A 14,953-nucleotide genomic window follows, 5' to 3' on the forward strand; every position below is an offset into this window, starting at 1 on the left:
GAGGACAAAATGCTAAGTGAAGTTAGCCAGGCACAAAAGGATAGATATTGTATGAGTCCACTTTTATGAGCAGCATAAAGATATAATCAGAGGTTTATAATACAAAATATACAGGACTTAGAGATACATAGACTCTAGAGATGGGTGAACTGTTAGCCAATGAGGTTTAACTCCAATGTAAGGGAATGGATAAAGGTGAAGGTGATTCTCTAGTAGGTCTAGAAGTAATATTACCATATTGGAGATGAACAAGATTGAAAGGGGTTGTATAGACCTACATATCCCACTGACTCACACTAGAAATATGAATGAGTTCTTATAAGAATTACTTCAAAGATATACGACTCTTGTATAAAGGTGTTTAAGTCCAGGGTACAGGGGGAAAACTGCTATTGCATGCTATGAGCTGTGTTCAGAAGAAAACCATCGGCACTACCACAGCAACAGCAGAGGTAAATAATGGGGTGAGGGACAAGATTTAAGAGGAGGTTTAGATTTCCTGTTTGGTGAGGGTGTGTTTATTGGTTTTCTGTCTCTTGGGAACAATGAAATTATGTAAAATTGGGTTGAGGACTGTGGACCTTGGGCCCTCTACATGATGCCCAATGAATGCAGATGGCTGAAGGATGCACTGACGGAGAAGTACTTTGGCAAATGCCAAAGTACTTATGAACAAAGTAGATTGGCGTATACTTATGAACAAAGGTTGTGCTGCTACAAAAAAGGAACAATGTCATGAGGCTTGCAACGATGTGAATGAACATGTGGGACATTTGATGAGATAAAATAAGCCAGAAACAAAAAAAACAACAATGGTATGGTCACCTTTAAAAAATGCTTATAAGAAAACAGGGGCCTAGACTGTAAGCTTTTAGAACAGACACATTAAGTTCGGAGTAGTGATTATTAATTCTGGATTATGAGAGGCTGTTTATATATATAACCTGATATTTAGAGATAAGAATGAGACCGAACAAGTTGGGGTTAAAGTAATCCAGAACAAAAGGGTAAAGAAGACAGTGTCTATATTTTAGAACCACACATACACTTTGAAACCAATGGAAGAAAGGTTTATTTGATCTGGAACTGAAATTTTCTGTAGTGCAGAATCTAATTCAACCTATCTGTATAGCTCATTTGAACAATGAAACACAGGGAGCACAGAATGAGAAAGAGGTCTTTAATTCTGGATAGATTATTATAATGCCTGGAAACATCCTCGAGTATATTAACCAGATAATCAAAAAGTATTGGCAAAGTCCCCTGAGGAAGGGAGAAAGACTATGGAACTACTAAACCTTACCATCAGAGAATCCCCTGATACTGTGTCAAACTTTAGGGACACCCAAATCAATAGATCATGCCCTCGATCATGAGGCTTTCTCTTGTGAAGCTTATTTAGGTAGCATAGAAATTTAGACTACTTATAGGCATGCCTAAGAGTTACTACTGGTAGACCTCTGTTGTTGCTTAGATGTGGCCTCAGTCTCTCTAAGCCCAACTCTGCAAGTGAAATCATTGCCTTCCCCCGGACATGGGACATGACATCCAGGGGTGAAAGTCTCCCTGATGATGTGGGAGATGACTCCCAGGGATGAATCCAGACTTGGCACCACAGGATTAACAATTCCATCCTGACCAAAAGGGGGAAAAGAAGTGTAATTAATAAAGCATCAGTGTCAGACAGAGTTCAAATAGAGTCGAGAGGCTACTCTGGAGGTGGCTCTTATGCAAGCTTCAACCTTGCTACCTATCATAACGTGCCAACCCCCAGGACCATTCCAGCCAATCCTAAAGAACACCTAGGGCAATAAATAAGATTCCACAAGTGTTCCAGGCACTACAGTAATATTCCAGAAACTTACAACCTCCAGATGGGTCCCTGGTCCAGATAAGTCCTGAAACCCAGCCCAGCCTCTTCAGAACATCAGATAGCTCCACCTCCCTACCCCATATTAGTGACAGATCCTTCCAATATGAAAAATTTAGAATTGCCATAGCCCAAGCAACCCCAATGAGAGGTATGGAAAGATCAAACGTGAAGGTGGAATTACACATAGAAGATAGGACTTAACAGATGAATATGAATGCTGAATCATTAAAACGCTCTTTTAGTCGCCAGTATTTTAGAGCAGCTAGAAGTAAAAACCTAAAATTGTGAAATTGTAACCCATGTCAAAATCTGAAATATGTTCTACAACTAATTGTGGTAGCTGTGCTCAAAATTTATAGCTTTTTTGTATATATGTTATTTATGACCAAAAAAGGAGGGAAAAAAGTCGATTGTGATGATAAAAAGTATTTAAGCCCTTTAGCCTCCTATATTCTGGAGCAGCTAGAAGGAAAAATATGAGAGGCTCATATGGTAACCCATGACAAACTCTAGGATCTGTCCTGTAACCATGTGTTGAAGAGTGCTTTGAAAACTATTGCTTTTTTATTTCTTGCTTTGTATATATGTTATACTATTCAATTAAAAAAGTTAAAAAAAATCAATTAGCCATAGATGTGAGTATTTATTTCTGAACTCTAAATTCAAGTCCATTGGTCTATTTGTCTGCATCAGTACTATGCTGTTTTGATTCAGCCACTAAGCCACTGTTGCCCGCCCTAGATGTGTTTTTTAATCTTAATTCAATAGTGTAGGCTGGAAGTTTTTGATTAGATTATCTCCACAGAGATGTGACACACCCAATTTTGGGTGTGACCTTTGATTAAATGGAGATATATCTCTACCCATTCAGGTGGGTCTTGATTAGTTCACTGGAATCCTTTAAAAGAGGAAACATTTTGGAAAGAGCCAGAAATATCAGACGTGGGAGAGCTGACAGAACTTCAGAGCAGAACTGACACAGATGCCGAGACTTGGAGAACAGAGACACAGATGTTTGGAGATGCTTGGAGACCAGCAGACATCACCATGAGGTGTTCAGCAAGCCGGAACCTGGAGAGAGCCAAGGGAAGCCACGAGATGAAAGCCAGCTCTGGAGAAGCAAAGTGAGGAACCCCCACAGGAACAGAGACTGAAAGTAACAGAGCCCAGGAGCAAGGGACCAGCAGATGCCAGCCATGTGACTACCCAGTTGACAGAGGTATTCCTGACTCATTGTCCTTCCTTGAATTAAGGTATCTTTCCCTGGATGCCTCAGTTTGGACACTTTTTTGGGGTGGGGTGGGGAGCACGGTCCAGGAATCAAATCCAGGTCTCCCACATGGAAGGTGAGAGAGCATTCTACCACTGAAACACCTGTGCACCCAATTTGGACATTTTTATAGGCTTAGAACTGTAAATGTGTAAGTTATTAAATTTCCCTTTTTAAAAGGTGTTCCAGTTCTGGTAGATCATATTCCCACATTTTGCAAACTAACACAAGTACTATAGCAGAAGGGTAAAATTCCTGACCTACAGCCTTATGTCAGATTTTATTTTTTTATGCAGGACTTAATAAACTATAAATGACATATTTTATGTTTCATAGCATAAAGCTTTCTAAAGTATATATAAATCAATTAAGTAATATTACAGGGAGTCGATAAACATAAAATCTATTTAATATGATGAATCTCTTTGACTGCATTTTCCTGCCAACTATTATATTGCAGCAATACAACTTGAACCTTTATTAGTTTCATGGATTTCAGGATGATTTCCTTGAGGACATTTTCCCAAGCATAGTGAAGATAAATTTGGGGCGGTTACTTGATGCTGTTTTGGAAAAGAAAAACCAACTCGGGGGGTGATTATTTGCTGTTCTCTCTTTTACTTGTAGTAAATTTTCCTGTCATAAAACCTAGGGATTAGACCTAATCATGGCCTGCTAGTATGTTTGAGGTTGGGATTCATTTCCTCAAAAGGGGAGAACAGCATATGTTCACGTGAGAAACTGCCTGCTTAAGTTACTACACTGGTGTAATTGGCAGAGGGCTGTTAAGTGTGAATTGCTTCTAGTGCAAATCACTGTAAGGTCTGTCTGCATCATTTTCTCCCCCTCCACTTTATCAGTGATTGGCTGGGAAGCTTTGGCTCTTATAATTCCAGTTAGTAAATTCAAGGCAAAAATGGGCAGACCCTGAAAAGTCCTGAGATTTCTGGAGTTGACTTTAATCCCAAATGTCACAATTTTAAACTACTATTCTACAATAAGAAGTCATCAATTCTCCTCTAAGAATCCAATAAATGGTGAGGGAAAATGATCTATCTCTAATAATTATTCTCCAAATCTTTTGGTAAAACCCTGACTTTTATGTCAAACCAGCTTGCGTGACAGAACACAGTGAACAGTACAATTTGTTCTAATTCATGTTGGGGGGTAAAAAAGGAAACAACTCATTTACTCTCATATTACCTAAAAATTGATTTGGAAGAGATTCACAGACTAGCTCTGTCATTTTTGACAACATGGTTTTTATCACAGGACTAAAAGCTTACTTAAATGGAGGGGGGCAGAAGGGTGATTTTATTTTGCATTGTGGGGAAAAGACATGCATCAAAATTATTCAGCTAGCACTTGCAAATATCCATGTTCAATATACATCTCCTTGAGCTTCATTTATGTTTTGCAGAATGTGTTCTCTTGAAAGGCCCACTTATACCTTTCCTTGCTGTGCAACACAACTCCATCAAAGCTGTGTTTATCTCTGCTTGTTTTCTAGTCTACTGGAGCCAAGGAAGCAAGATGGTCAAGTATGATTTCTCCTTGAAATGAAAACTGCTGTTTACCTAGCATGTTGCAAACAGTAGTCTTGCTCTCCAAAATCACCTAAAGCATATTAAAAACCAAAAAGTTTCTTGTCTAAAAGCCTGTAAATACAATGTCATGAACCAATCTCTCAAGGATAAAGGTGCTGTTGTTGTTTGGCCTGTGTCCGTTAGGGGGTAAAAAATTGACTTCAATTCTGAAAGTAAACAAGAGCTATAGCCCTCTTAGGCCCTTCTAAGGACAATGAAAAAGGGAGTAAAGAAGGGACAGGTGATTAGTTTTGCTTCTTTAGCAAATACAGCTTTCTTTGGACTGTTCTTTTGTTCCCCTGTTCATAACAGTGAAGAAATTCCCTTGCAACAGGAGGCATTTCTTTTGAGAACTCCTATCTCCTTTGACTCCTGTTTTCTCCTCTCCCAAACCTCACCTATTATTTGACTTGATATGTAAGGGAACAAAAGTGGGAAAATTGTGTTGAAATTGCAGACTTTTTAAAAAGAAGAAGAAGAAAAAAGATTGTTAAATGAAGGAAAACCGACATGAACGGAGCTTGAAACTTGGGAGTGGACAGCTACTCATATCCAGCCTGAAGCAATGATGTGGGCTAAAGCCAGCCTTTACATGGAATGGACTTCACCCAAATTCAAAACCTGTTTCAGTGTCAACACACTTTGAACAAGGATATAAGTCCCTTAAGCAAAACAGTGAAACAAATTAAGAGGTACTTGTGAGACTTAAACTGAGGAAACCTCTCTCAGATGATTTCCTGGGGTGGGGATGGGGCATGGGCACGATCATCCTTCCACAATGAGCTGTATGAAGGATCACAAAATAATAACGTCCACTATTGATTGAGCTCCTATTTTGTGCCACTTGCTTTACATATCTCATTTAATTTGCAAAACAATCCCAGTCATTATTACTTCCATTTTACAAATAAGCGTGTGGCTACCTCTAGTTGATGCTTTCCAATTTCGATGCTTTTTCTGTTACACCAATTTATTTCCCTTAAATAAAAATAATTTATGAAACTGCTTTGTAAGTGGTAAAGTTCTATACTAATATATAATATTTTATAGTTAAAGCTTTTCCATTTTTCAAAATCTGACCAAAATTTAAAACAGAACTCCAGTATGTTTGGGGGGTGTGGGGTGAGGGCAGGGTGGTATAGGAACTCTGTATTTTCTGCAGGATTTTTCTGCAGAAAAAACTTTCTTTACCAAAAAACCCAACAAACTCTGTTTTGCGAAGTCGATGAGCTTGGATTTAGTTACCACCCTCTGCTTGAGTTGCCCTGTCTCAGTTGTTTTGAGGATTAAATGAGATAATATACGTAAAATACTGCCTGATGGTAGGCATAACAGATACTCCAATAAATTGTCCCTCTAGCCTTCTCCCTTCAACTTCTTAAAAACAATAAGATGTGTACTCTATCTTGGTTAATGCCAGTCATCTGTCCAGTCACCTAAGCTATAAACTTTGAAAAAAATAATTCATGGATTCATTCAAAAAATATTTTGAATTTTTTATACCAAGCAGTGTTCTAGGAACTGGGATATGGGAGTGAACATAATGGATGTAAATACTCTTCCATCTGTCTCAATTTCCCATTCAAACAATTATCAAAGTCCTGTTGATTGTACATTAGTATGATGAAATTTGAGATCCCAACTTATTAGAACATCTTAAATCTGCCCTAGTCTATTCTTTCTCACTGTCATGCTCAAATTCTCTTTCATATATCCTAGACTAGAGGTTCTCAAATTTTATGAAGTATAAGAATTACCTGGACAGCCTGTTAAAACTCAGATTACTGGGCCCCATTCCCTGAGCTTCTGATTCAGTAATGCTGGGCTGTGGTCCAAGAATTTGCATTTCTAACAAGTTCCCAGTTGATGCTAATGTTGCTGGTTTAGAGACCATGGTTTGAAAACCACTGACCTAGAATATTGCCCTAGTTTACTCATTGCTCTCTCCACCAGTAAGCGCATCACCTTGCGTGCTGGTCTGAATCTGTGGTGGACCCCAGAAAAGCCATGCCCTTTGATCCTCATTCAATATTGCTGGGTGGGAGCATTTTGATTGTTTCCATGAAGATGTGACCCACCCAATTGTGGGTGGTAACTTTTGATTAGATGATTTCCATGGAGGTGTGTCTCCACCCACTGAAGGTGGAGTTGCTTGCTGGAATCCTTTAAAAGAGGAAACATTTTGGAGAGAGTCCCTTTCTTTTTGTTAGAGCCACGAGAAAGCCAGCAGATGCCGCCACACTCGCCATGTGCCCTTCCAGCTGAGAGAGAAACATTGAACATCGTTGGCCTTCTTGAACCAAGGTATCTTTCCCCGGATGCCTTGGATTGGACATTCCTATAGACTTGTTTTAATTGAGACATTTTCTCAACCTCAGAACTGTAAACTAGCAACTTATTAAATTCCCCTTGTTAAAAGCCATTGCGTTTCTGGTATATTGCATTTTGGCAGCTAGCAAACTAGAACACTTTGTAATCCAGGAGTCAACTAAACTATGGCCCCTAGGGCCATGTGCTGGTTTGAATCTATTAGTAACCCCAGAAAAACCATGTTTTAATCCTGATCCAATCTTGTGGGGGCAGCTAATTCCTTTAATCCTGATTCAGTATTTAGGGTGGAGACTTTTGATTATATTATCTCCATGGAGACGTGACACACCCAACTGTAGATGTGACCTTTTGATTAGAAGAAGATGTGACTCCACCCATTCCAGATGGGTCTTGATTAGTCTACTAGAGTCTTTAAAAGGGGAAACATTTTGGAGAAACCTCAGAGCTGACAGAGATGCTTATAGATGCAGATGCTTGGAGAACAGCTGCTTCAAAGCTGACAGAACCCACACAGCCAGACTTTGGAGATGCAGAAGGACAACGCCCCAAGGGAAGCCTTATGAAATGAGAAGCCTAGAGAGAAAGTTAGCAGACGTCTCCATGTGCCTTCCTACTGACAGAGGCGTCCAGAAGCCAAAGACCCCAGCAAATGCCAGCCATGTGTCTTCCCAACTGACACAGGTGTTCTGGATGGCGTCAACCTTTCTTAAGTGAAGGTAACCTCTTGTTGGTGCCTTAATTAGGACATTTTCACAGTCTTAGAACCAAAAATGTGCAACTTAATAAATTCCATTTTTAAAAGCTGTTCCATTTCTGGTATATTGCATTCTGGCAGCTTAACAAGCTAATACAGACCGAATCTAGCCTACAGCCTGTTTTTGTAAATAAAATTTTATTGGAACACAATCATGCCCATAGACATGCACACTGTCTATGATGGTGTTTGTGTTCCTATGGAGATATGAGTAGCTGTGACAAACACCGTATGGCCCACAAAGCCTAAAATACTTATGATCTGGCCCTTTACAGAAAAAAATTTGCTAATCTCATTCTTACAATGGTACAAAAATGGTCTTTTCAGAACCTCTCTCCTGCTACTTCCTGACTTAAAAATGTCAGATGGCTCTTCATTCACTGCACAGTTCAATTCAAAGATGTCTATAGTAGGACAAACTGTTGAACCCATTCTACCAACCTCTTTGAACCTTATACAATAATTAAGCCAACCTGAAACTTAGTTTTCCCTGAATATGCCAGGATCCTTTCTCTCTTTCATGTTTTCCTTCATCTTTCCCCTCTGTCTACACTATCCTTCTTTTTCTTCACAGGATGAGCAACTACATCGTTTAATTTTTGATAATCCTACTATACATTCCAGCAATGAGAGAGAGAGAGAAAGAGGACAATTCTGCCTGCCCATTCTAGTTAATGAGTTTATGTTTCTGAATGAACATGCAATGGGAGGTTTGAATTGACTGTTCCCTTGGTCTGCATCCGATCCCCTGTTCTTCTCATATGTTAGTAGTGTGAGCATGTTGCCACAGAGGGTGTAATCTCAGTGTTTAAAGATAAGTGTTTTTCATATAACAGAGCCAATAGATGCAAGCCAACTTCTTCATCTGGTGCTCCAAGAAGAAACAACAATCTGTTCCAAAGCTGGAGGAAAACCTGACTGTGGTGGGCTTACCAGATACTACTTATCTAGTACCTTATGGGTGATTTAAGGGTTCACTCTATAGGCTAACATTTAGAACCAAATCCTAAATAAGATTCGACTCATTCTTTAAGATTCGGCACAAACATAATTTCTTCTGATTTCCTCTGATCACCCCATGTGGATTTAGTCTTCTTTTGTCTCCCATAATACCCTCTGTTCCCATAGAAATTTATGCATATTTGTATTAAAGCATTGAATTGTAGTTATCTATTTAATTTTCAGGCTCTCTCCGTTAGGCAAGGAGCCCTTCAAAGACAAAAGTACATTTTGGTTATCCTGTGCATTTTGCATTATCAAGCCAAGTATAAACATTCAGCAGTGTTTTCTCATGAAATGGGTGAAGTCCTGTGTCCCACTTTAGACTAATTGTCATTCTCTGAAATGACCTATTAATATGCATTGAACTTTCAGTTAATATCCAGGGTCTAACATTTCAATGCATTTTAATTTTTCCAGTATTCATTTTCTCCTTTTAACTAGACTTAAGCTTGTTCAGGACAGAATCGATATGCTTACCATACCATGCAGCAAAATAATATTTATTGATTGATTGATTGATAATTGAATGTATGGGTTAGAAAGGGAGAAAACCTAATCAAATTAGTTTTTACTTGGTCACAGGTTTGTGTATACTTACTTGTATAAAATTATAAAGACCCTTAATAAGGCTCCACTTTGAATACATCTCTCTTTTTTTAGACAGAGCCTGTGTTCATATATGAGCCACATCTAACTTGATATTGTTGACAAGAGTTGTCTCAACTATGTCCTTTCCTGGAATTCTCTTCCTTTGCTTGCCTGCCTTTTTTCTCAGCTGTCTTTAGTGCTGCACCTTTCCCCTTCATCAAAAGTCTCTTTCATGATCCAGTTTATTTTTTCTTTATAGCATTTGTTAAGAGTATACATTAAAAGTTCTAAATACTTGGGGACTTGTCAGAAAATAGCCAAGCCCTTGATTTTAAGTCCTGCCCTTATGAAATTTGTATCTGTAGTGGAGAAGATAATACTACCTATAACGAGGCCTGAGTTGCTTCTAGGAAACCTCTTTTGTTGCTCAGATGTGGCCTCTCTCTCTCTCTCCCTCTAATCCCAATCCTGCAAGGAAAATCAGTATCCTCCCTCCATGTGGGACAAGATGTCTAGTGGTGTGAATCTCCCTGGCACATAGGACATGACTCCCAGGGATGAGTCTGGCCCTGGCAGTGGGCATGGACAATGCCTTCTTGACCAAATGGGGGGAAAGAAGTGTAATAAAATAAGGTATCAGTGGCTAAAAGAGTTCAAATAGAGTAGAGAGGCTACTCTGGAGGCTACTATTATGCAAACTTTGCTAGACATTGCTAATTGCCTTGATTTGTCAAGCCCCACCAACATCATTCTTGTTAACTATTAAGAAAACCTAGGTTTCCTGGAACCATGCACCAAAAATAAATTAATTAATAAATAAAAAAGAACACCTAAGGCTCTAATTGAGACTCTATAAAAGTTTTATGCACTAAGTTTACTTTATTGAAACCTATACCCTCCAGGGATTCCTAGACCAGATGAGTCCTGAAACCCAGAGGTACCAGTCTCTCCAAGACCATCAATTAATTATATCTTCCTATCTTTTATTGTCAACAATGCTTCTCAACTGAAAAAGTTAGAAGGGGCATTCCTCAAAGATCCCTATAGATTGGGAAATGGATCAAAGAAGAAGGAGGAGTTATAACAGAGAAAATGGGATTTAACAAATGAGTATGACTGCTGAATCACTGTATTGATATTTCTTTTAGCCTCCAGTGTTTTGGAGCAGTTAGAAGGACAAGCCTGATATAGTGGAATGGTAACCTATATCAACCTCTGAAATTTGTTCTGTGACTACTTGTTAAAATGCACTTTGAAAATTATTGCTTTTTCTTTCTTTTTTCTGTATGTATGCTATATTTCATAATAACAAATGACTAAAAAATTTCTCAGTACATAATTGTCCAGTAGATTTCAAGGTCCTACTAGTATTGCACAAAAGGTGGAAAGCAACTAATCTGATCTGACCCTGTATTCAATTTTCCTATCCAAAGCAAAAAAACAAAAACAAAAAACATGAAGGAGAAAGTAATAGAGATTTGATTACCTAAAAGTCAACAAAACCGAAGAAAGATGAGCATGCAAGATAATGATTATCCTGGAGCATTCAAAAGGCATTTGGGTCTCATTTACCAGCGGTTACTGAACACCTCAATTTCTTAGGATTCTAATCAAAATTCCTTTTAAAATTAAGCATAATTTACCACACACTTTACACTTCACAACTCTAATTGATTTTAAGAAATATTTTATTTTTCCTCCTACTTCTTTGAAAGTGAACTTTTTTTTTTTGAAAGTGAATTTGGAAGGTCAACCAATAGAATTGTACCAAAAAGTTTGAGGCTAAGGAAAAGGAAGGCCCTTACCTCAGTGAGTCACACTGTGAGATAACTGGACATCATGTATGACAGGCTGTGTGGGGGGGTTAGGACTGGACCTAAACGCTCAGGATTGACTTGAGATAGAGATGCCAGGGAATTCAGTGTACCCAGAAAGCCAAGGTAGAGGTCGACAGCATGCGAAGTTAGGGACCAAAGTGAGTGATGTAGGTTCCTCCTTCTGTGTTTCTTTCTCTTCTCCTTATTTTGTTCACATAGATTTTTGTTGTTAACCCTTAATCTCTTTCACATTTCCTTTCTCACTGTTACTCTTAAACTGCCAAGATTTGGGTCTTAAATGACAGTTTAAAAATTTAATGGCTAGACTAATAAGCACATGACAAAATGCTTAATATCATTAGAGAAATGCAAATCAAAACTACAATGAGATACCACTTCATATTGACTAGGAAGGCTGTTATGTAAAAATCAACAACAATAACAACAAAAATAGAAAGTAACAAGTGCTGACAAGGATGCATGGAAATTGGAACGCTTGAACATTCCTACTGGGAATGTAAAATGGTAAACACTGTGAAAAATAGTTTGGAAGTTCCTCAAAAAGTTAAACATAGAATTACCCTATGACCTAGCAAACCCACTCCTAGATATTTACCCCAAAGAATTGAAAGCAAGAACTCAAACAGATAGTTGTAGATCAATGCTCTTAGCAGCGATATTCAAAATAGCCTCAGAGTAGAAACAACCCAAATATCCATCAACAGATGAATGGATAAACAAAATGTGGTGTATAGATACACTAGAATATTGCCTAGCCATAAAAATTAATGAAGTTTTGGGCGGGCAATGGTGGTGCAGTGGCAGAGTTCTTGCCTGCCATGCCAGAGACCTGGGTTCAGATCCTGGTGACTGCCCATTTAAAAAAGAAAAGTACAAAAAGTAATGAAGTTTGGATACATGCTACAATATGGATGAAACTTGAAGATATTGTGTTGATTGAAATAAAGCCTGACACAAAAGGACAAATATTGCATGGTTCCACTTATATGAAATATTTAGAATAAGCAAACCCATAGAGACAGAAAGTAGATTAGAGGTTACCAGAAGTTGGAGGAAAAGGGATGGAGAGTTGTGCTTATTAGGTACAGAATTTCTGTTCAGCAACATGTAAAAGTCCTCATAGAGGATGGTGGTGATGGTAGCACAAAATCGTGACTATAATACCACTGAAATGTATACTTAAAATGGTCAAAATGGGAAATTTTGTGATATAAGATCCCACAATAAAAAAGTTTAATGGCTATAGTTATTTTAAAAACACTTTATATTTTCTGATACAGTTTTTCATTAATATTCTCAGGTTATTTTAGGAAAAATAATCCTGTCTTTTTTGCCTACTATTTTTAAATGGTCATAATGAATCAATAGTCTGTACAATATGCATTTCTTTGACCCAGAAATTTTGCTTTGGGAATTTAGCTTAAGGAAATAATTAAGCAAGCATGTGAAACATTTGCATAAGACTATTTATTCTAGAACTGTTTACTATATTGAAAGATTTGTATGCAACCTAAATGTCCAGTCATAATGTTGATTAAATATATTTAGGTATATCCTTACAATTAAGTATTATGCAGCCATTAAAATGAATGATGTGGATAAATTTTTTTATTGTTTATTTTTTTTGCTTTTGGTTTTGATGTGGATAAATTTCTATTCCCATAAAAGATGTTTATGCTATATGGTTAAGTAATAAAATTAGTTTATCAAATGATGTGTATAGTATGATCTGTGTTTTACATGTATATATGTATAATGCATGCATTTATATAAGGAAAAAAAGCTGGGTGGGCCACAGTGGCTCAGCAGGCAAAATCTCGCCTGCAATGCCAGAGACCCAGGTTTGATTCCCAGTGCCTGCCCATGCAAAAAAAAGAAAAAGAAAAAAGAAAATATTTAGAAATTCAATAAATTTTACAGTGGTTATCTCTTTGGTGATGTGGTTATGGGTGATTTTCTTTTTTGTTCATATGCAATTTCTAATTTTTCTATAATTGGAAAAACTATTACTTCTATAATAAAAATATTTAAATATTTCCTACAAAATTTTTGGTGCTTAATTTACGCGATAATTGAGTGATTTGCCTAGAAAATGTTATCCATTTTTTTCTAATCATTATTATTACTTTTTAAGAATAATTGCTTTATTAAGGGAAATAAACACAAAATCACCACAAGTATCAATGAATGTGAATAGATACTTAAAAATTAAAATTATGGGTATATTGAATAGGGCATGAAATTTTGTTGATTTGTCCAGGTTAGTGTGATGTGGATAAAGAAGTATTTGCAAAGTCCTTGGGGGATTTAGGAGAAAGTGGGAAATATCCAACTTCCCCATTTGGAGAATTTCTAATATTCTAGCAAGCAGTGGGGACAACCAAATCAATAGGCTGAGCCCTCAATCTTGGGGGTCGCCCCTACAGAACTTATTCCTGCGGGAGACAGGCTAACATGTTTCTTGAAGATGATTGTATAATGATATGGCTTTCGCAACGTGACTGTGTGATTGTGAAAACCTTGTGTCTGATGCTCTTTTTATCTACAGTATGAACAGATGAGTAAAACATGTAGATTAAAAATAAATAAATAATACGGGGAACAAGTGTTCAAATAAATTTAGTAGATTGAAATGCTAGTGATCAATGAAATGGAGTGATAAGAGGTATAGAAAAAAATAGGGGAAACAGGCTAAAATATATTGAGTAGATGGAAATACTAGCAGTCAATGAGAGGGAGAGGTAAGGGGTATGATATGTATACGTTTTTTTTTTTTTCTTTCTTTTTTTGAATTGATGCAAATATTCTAAGAAATGATCATGGTGATGAATATACAACTATGTGATGATATTGTGAGTTATCGATTATATACCAAGAATGGAATGATCGTATGGTAAAAACAAAACAACAACAACAAAAAAGAGATAAAATGAGGCCCAAGAGTCACCTCCAGAGGACCTCTTTTGTTGCTCAGAGTTGTCTCTTCAAGCCAGCTCAGCAGGTGAACTCACTGCCCTCCCTGCTACGTGGGACATGACTCCCAGGGGTGTAAACCTCCCTGGCAACATGGGACAGAAATCCAGGGATGAGACGGGACCTGGCATCAAGGGATTGAGAAAACCTTCTTGACCAAAAGGGGGAAGAGTGAAATGAGACAAAATAAAGTGTCAGTGGCTGAGAGATTTCAAACAGAGTCAAAAGGTTAACCTGGAGGTTATTTTTACGCATTATATAGATATTCCCTTTTTAGTGTATGGTGTATTGGAGTGGCTGGAGGGAGGGAAGCACCTGAACTGTAGAGCTGTGTTCCAGTAGCCGCGTTTCTTGAAGACGATTGTATAATGATATAGCTTTTACAATGTGACGGTGTGATTGTGAAAACCTTGTGTCCGATGCTCCTTTTAACTACGGACAGATGAGTGAAAAACATGGATTAAAAAAATGATCATGGCCATGAATGCGCAACTATGTGATAATATTGTGAGTCATTTATTATATACCACGTATTGAATTTTTGTATGTTGTTTTATTAATAAAAATATTTTTAGAAAAACAACTAGGGAAACCTCAGTAAAGTCTATAAGTGAGTTAAGAAATTGTGGGTTAGATGGAACAATTATACATAAATATTCTATTTCCAAACTTGATACTATATGCTATATATTTTTAAATTCAATTTAATTTAATTTTCCATACATTTATTATTACAAT

This window comes from Tamandua tetradactyla, chromosome 6 (genome assembly GCF_023851605.1).
Source record: "Tamandua tetradactyla isolate mTamTet1 chromosome 6, mTamTet1.pri, whole genome shotgun sequence".
Classification (NCBI taxonomy): Eukaryota; Metazoa; Chordata; class Mammalia; order Pilosa; family Myrmecophagidae; genus Tamandua; species Tamandua tetradactyla.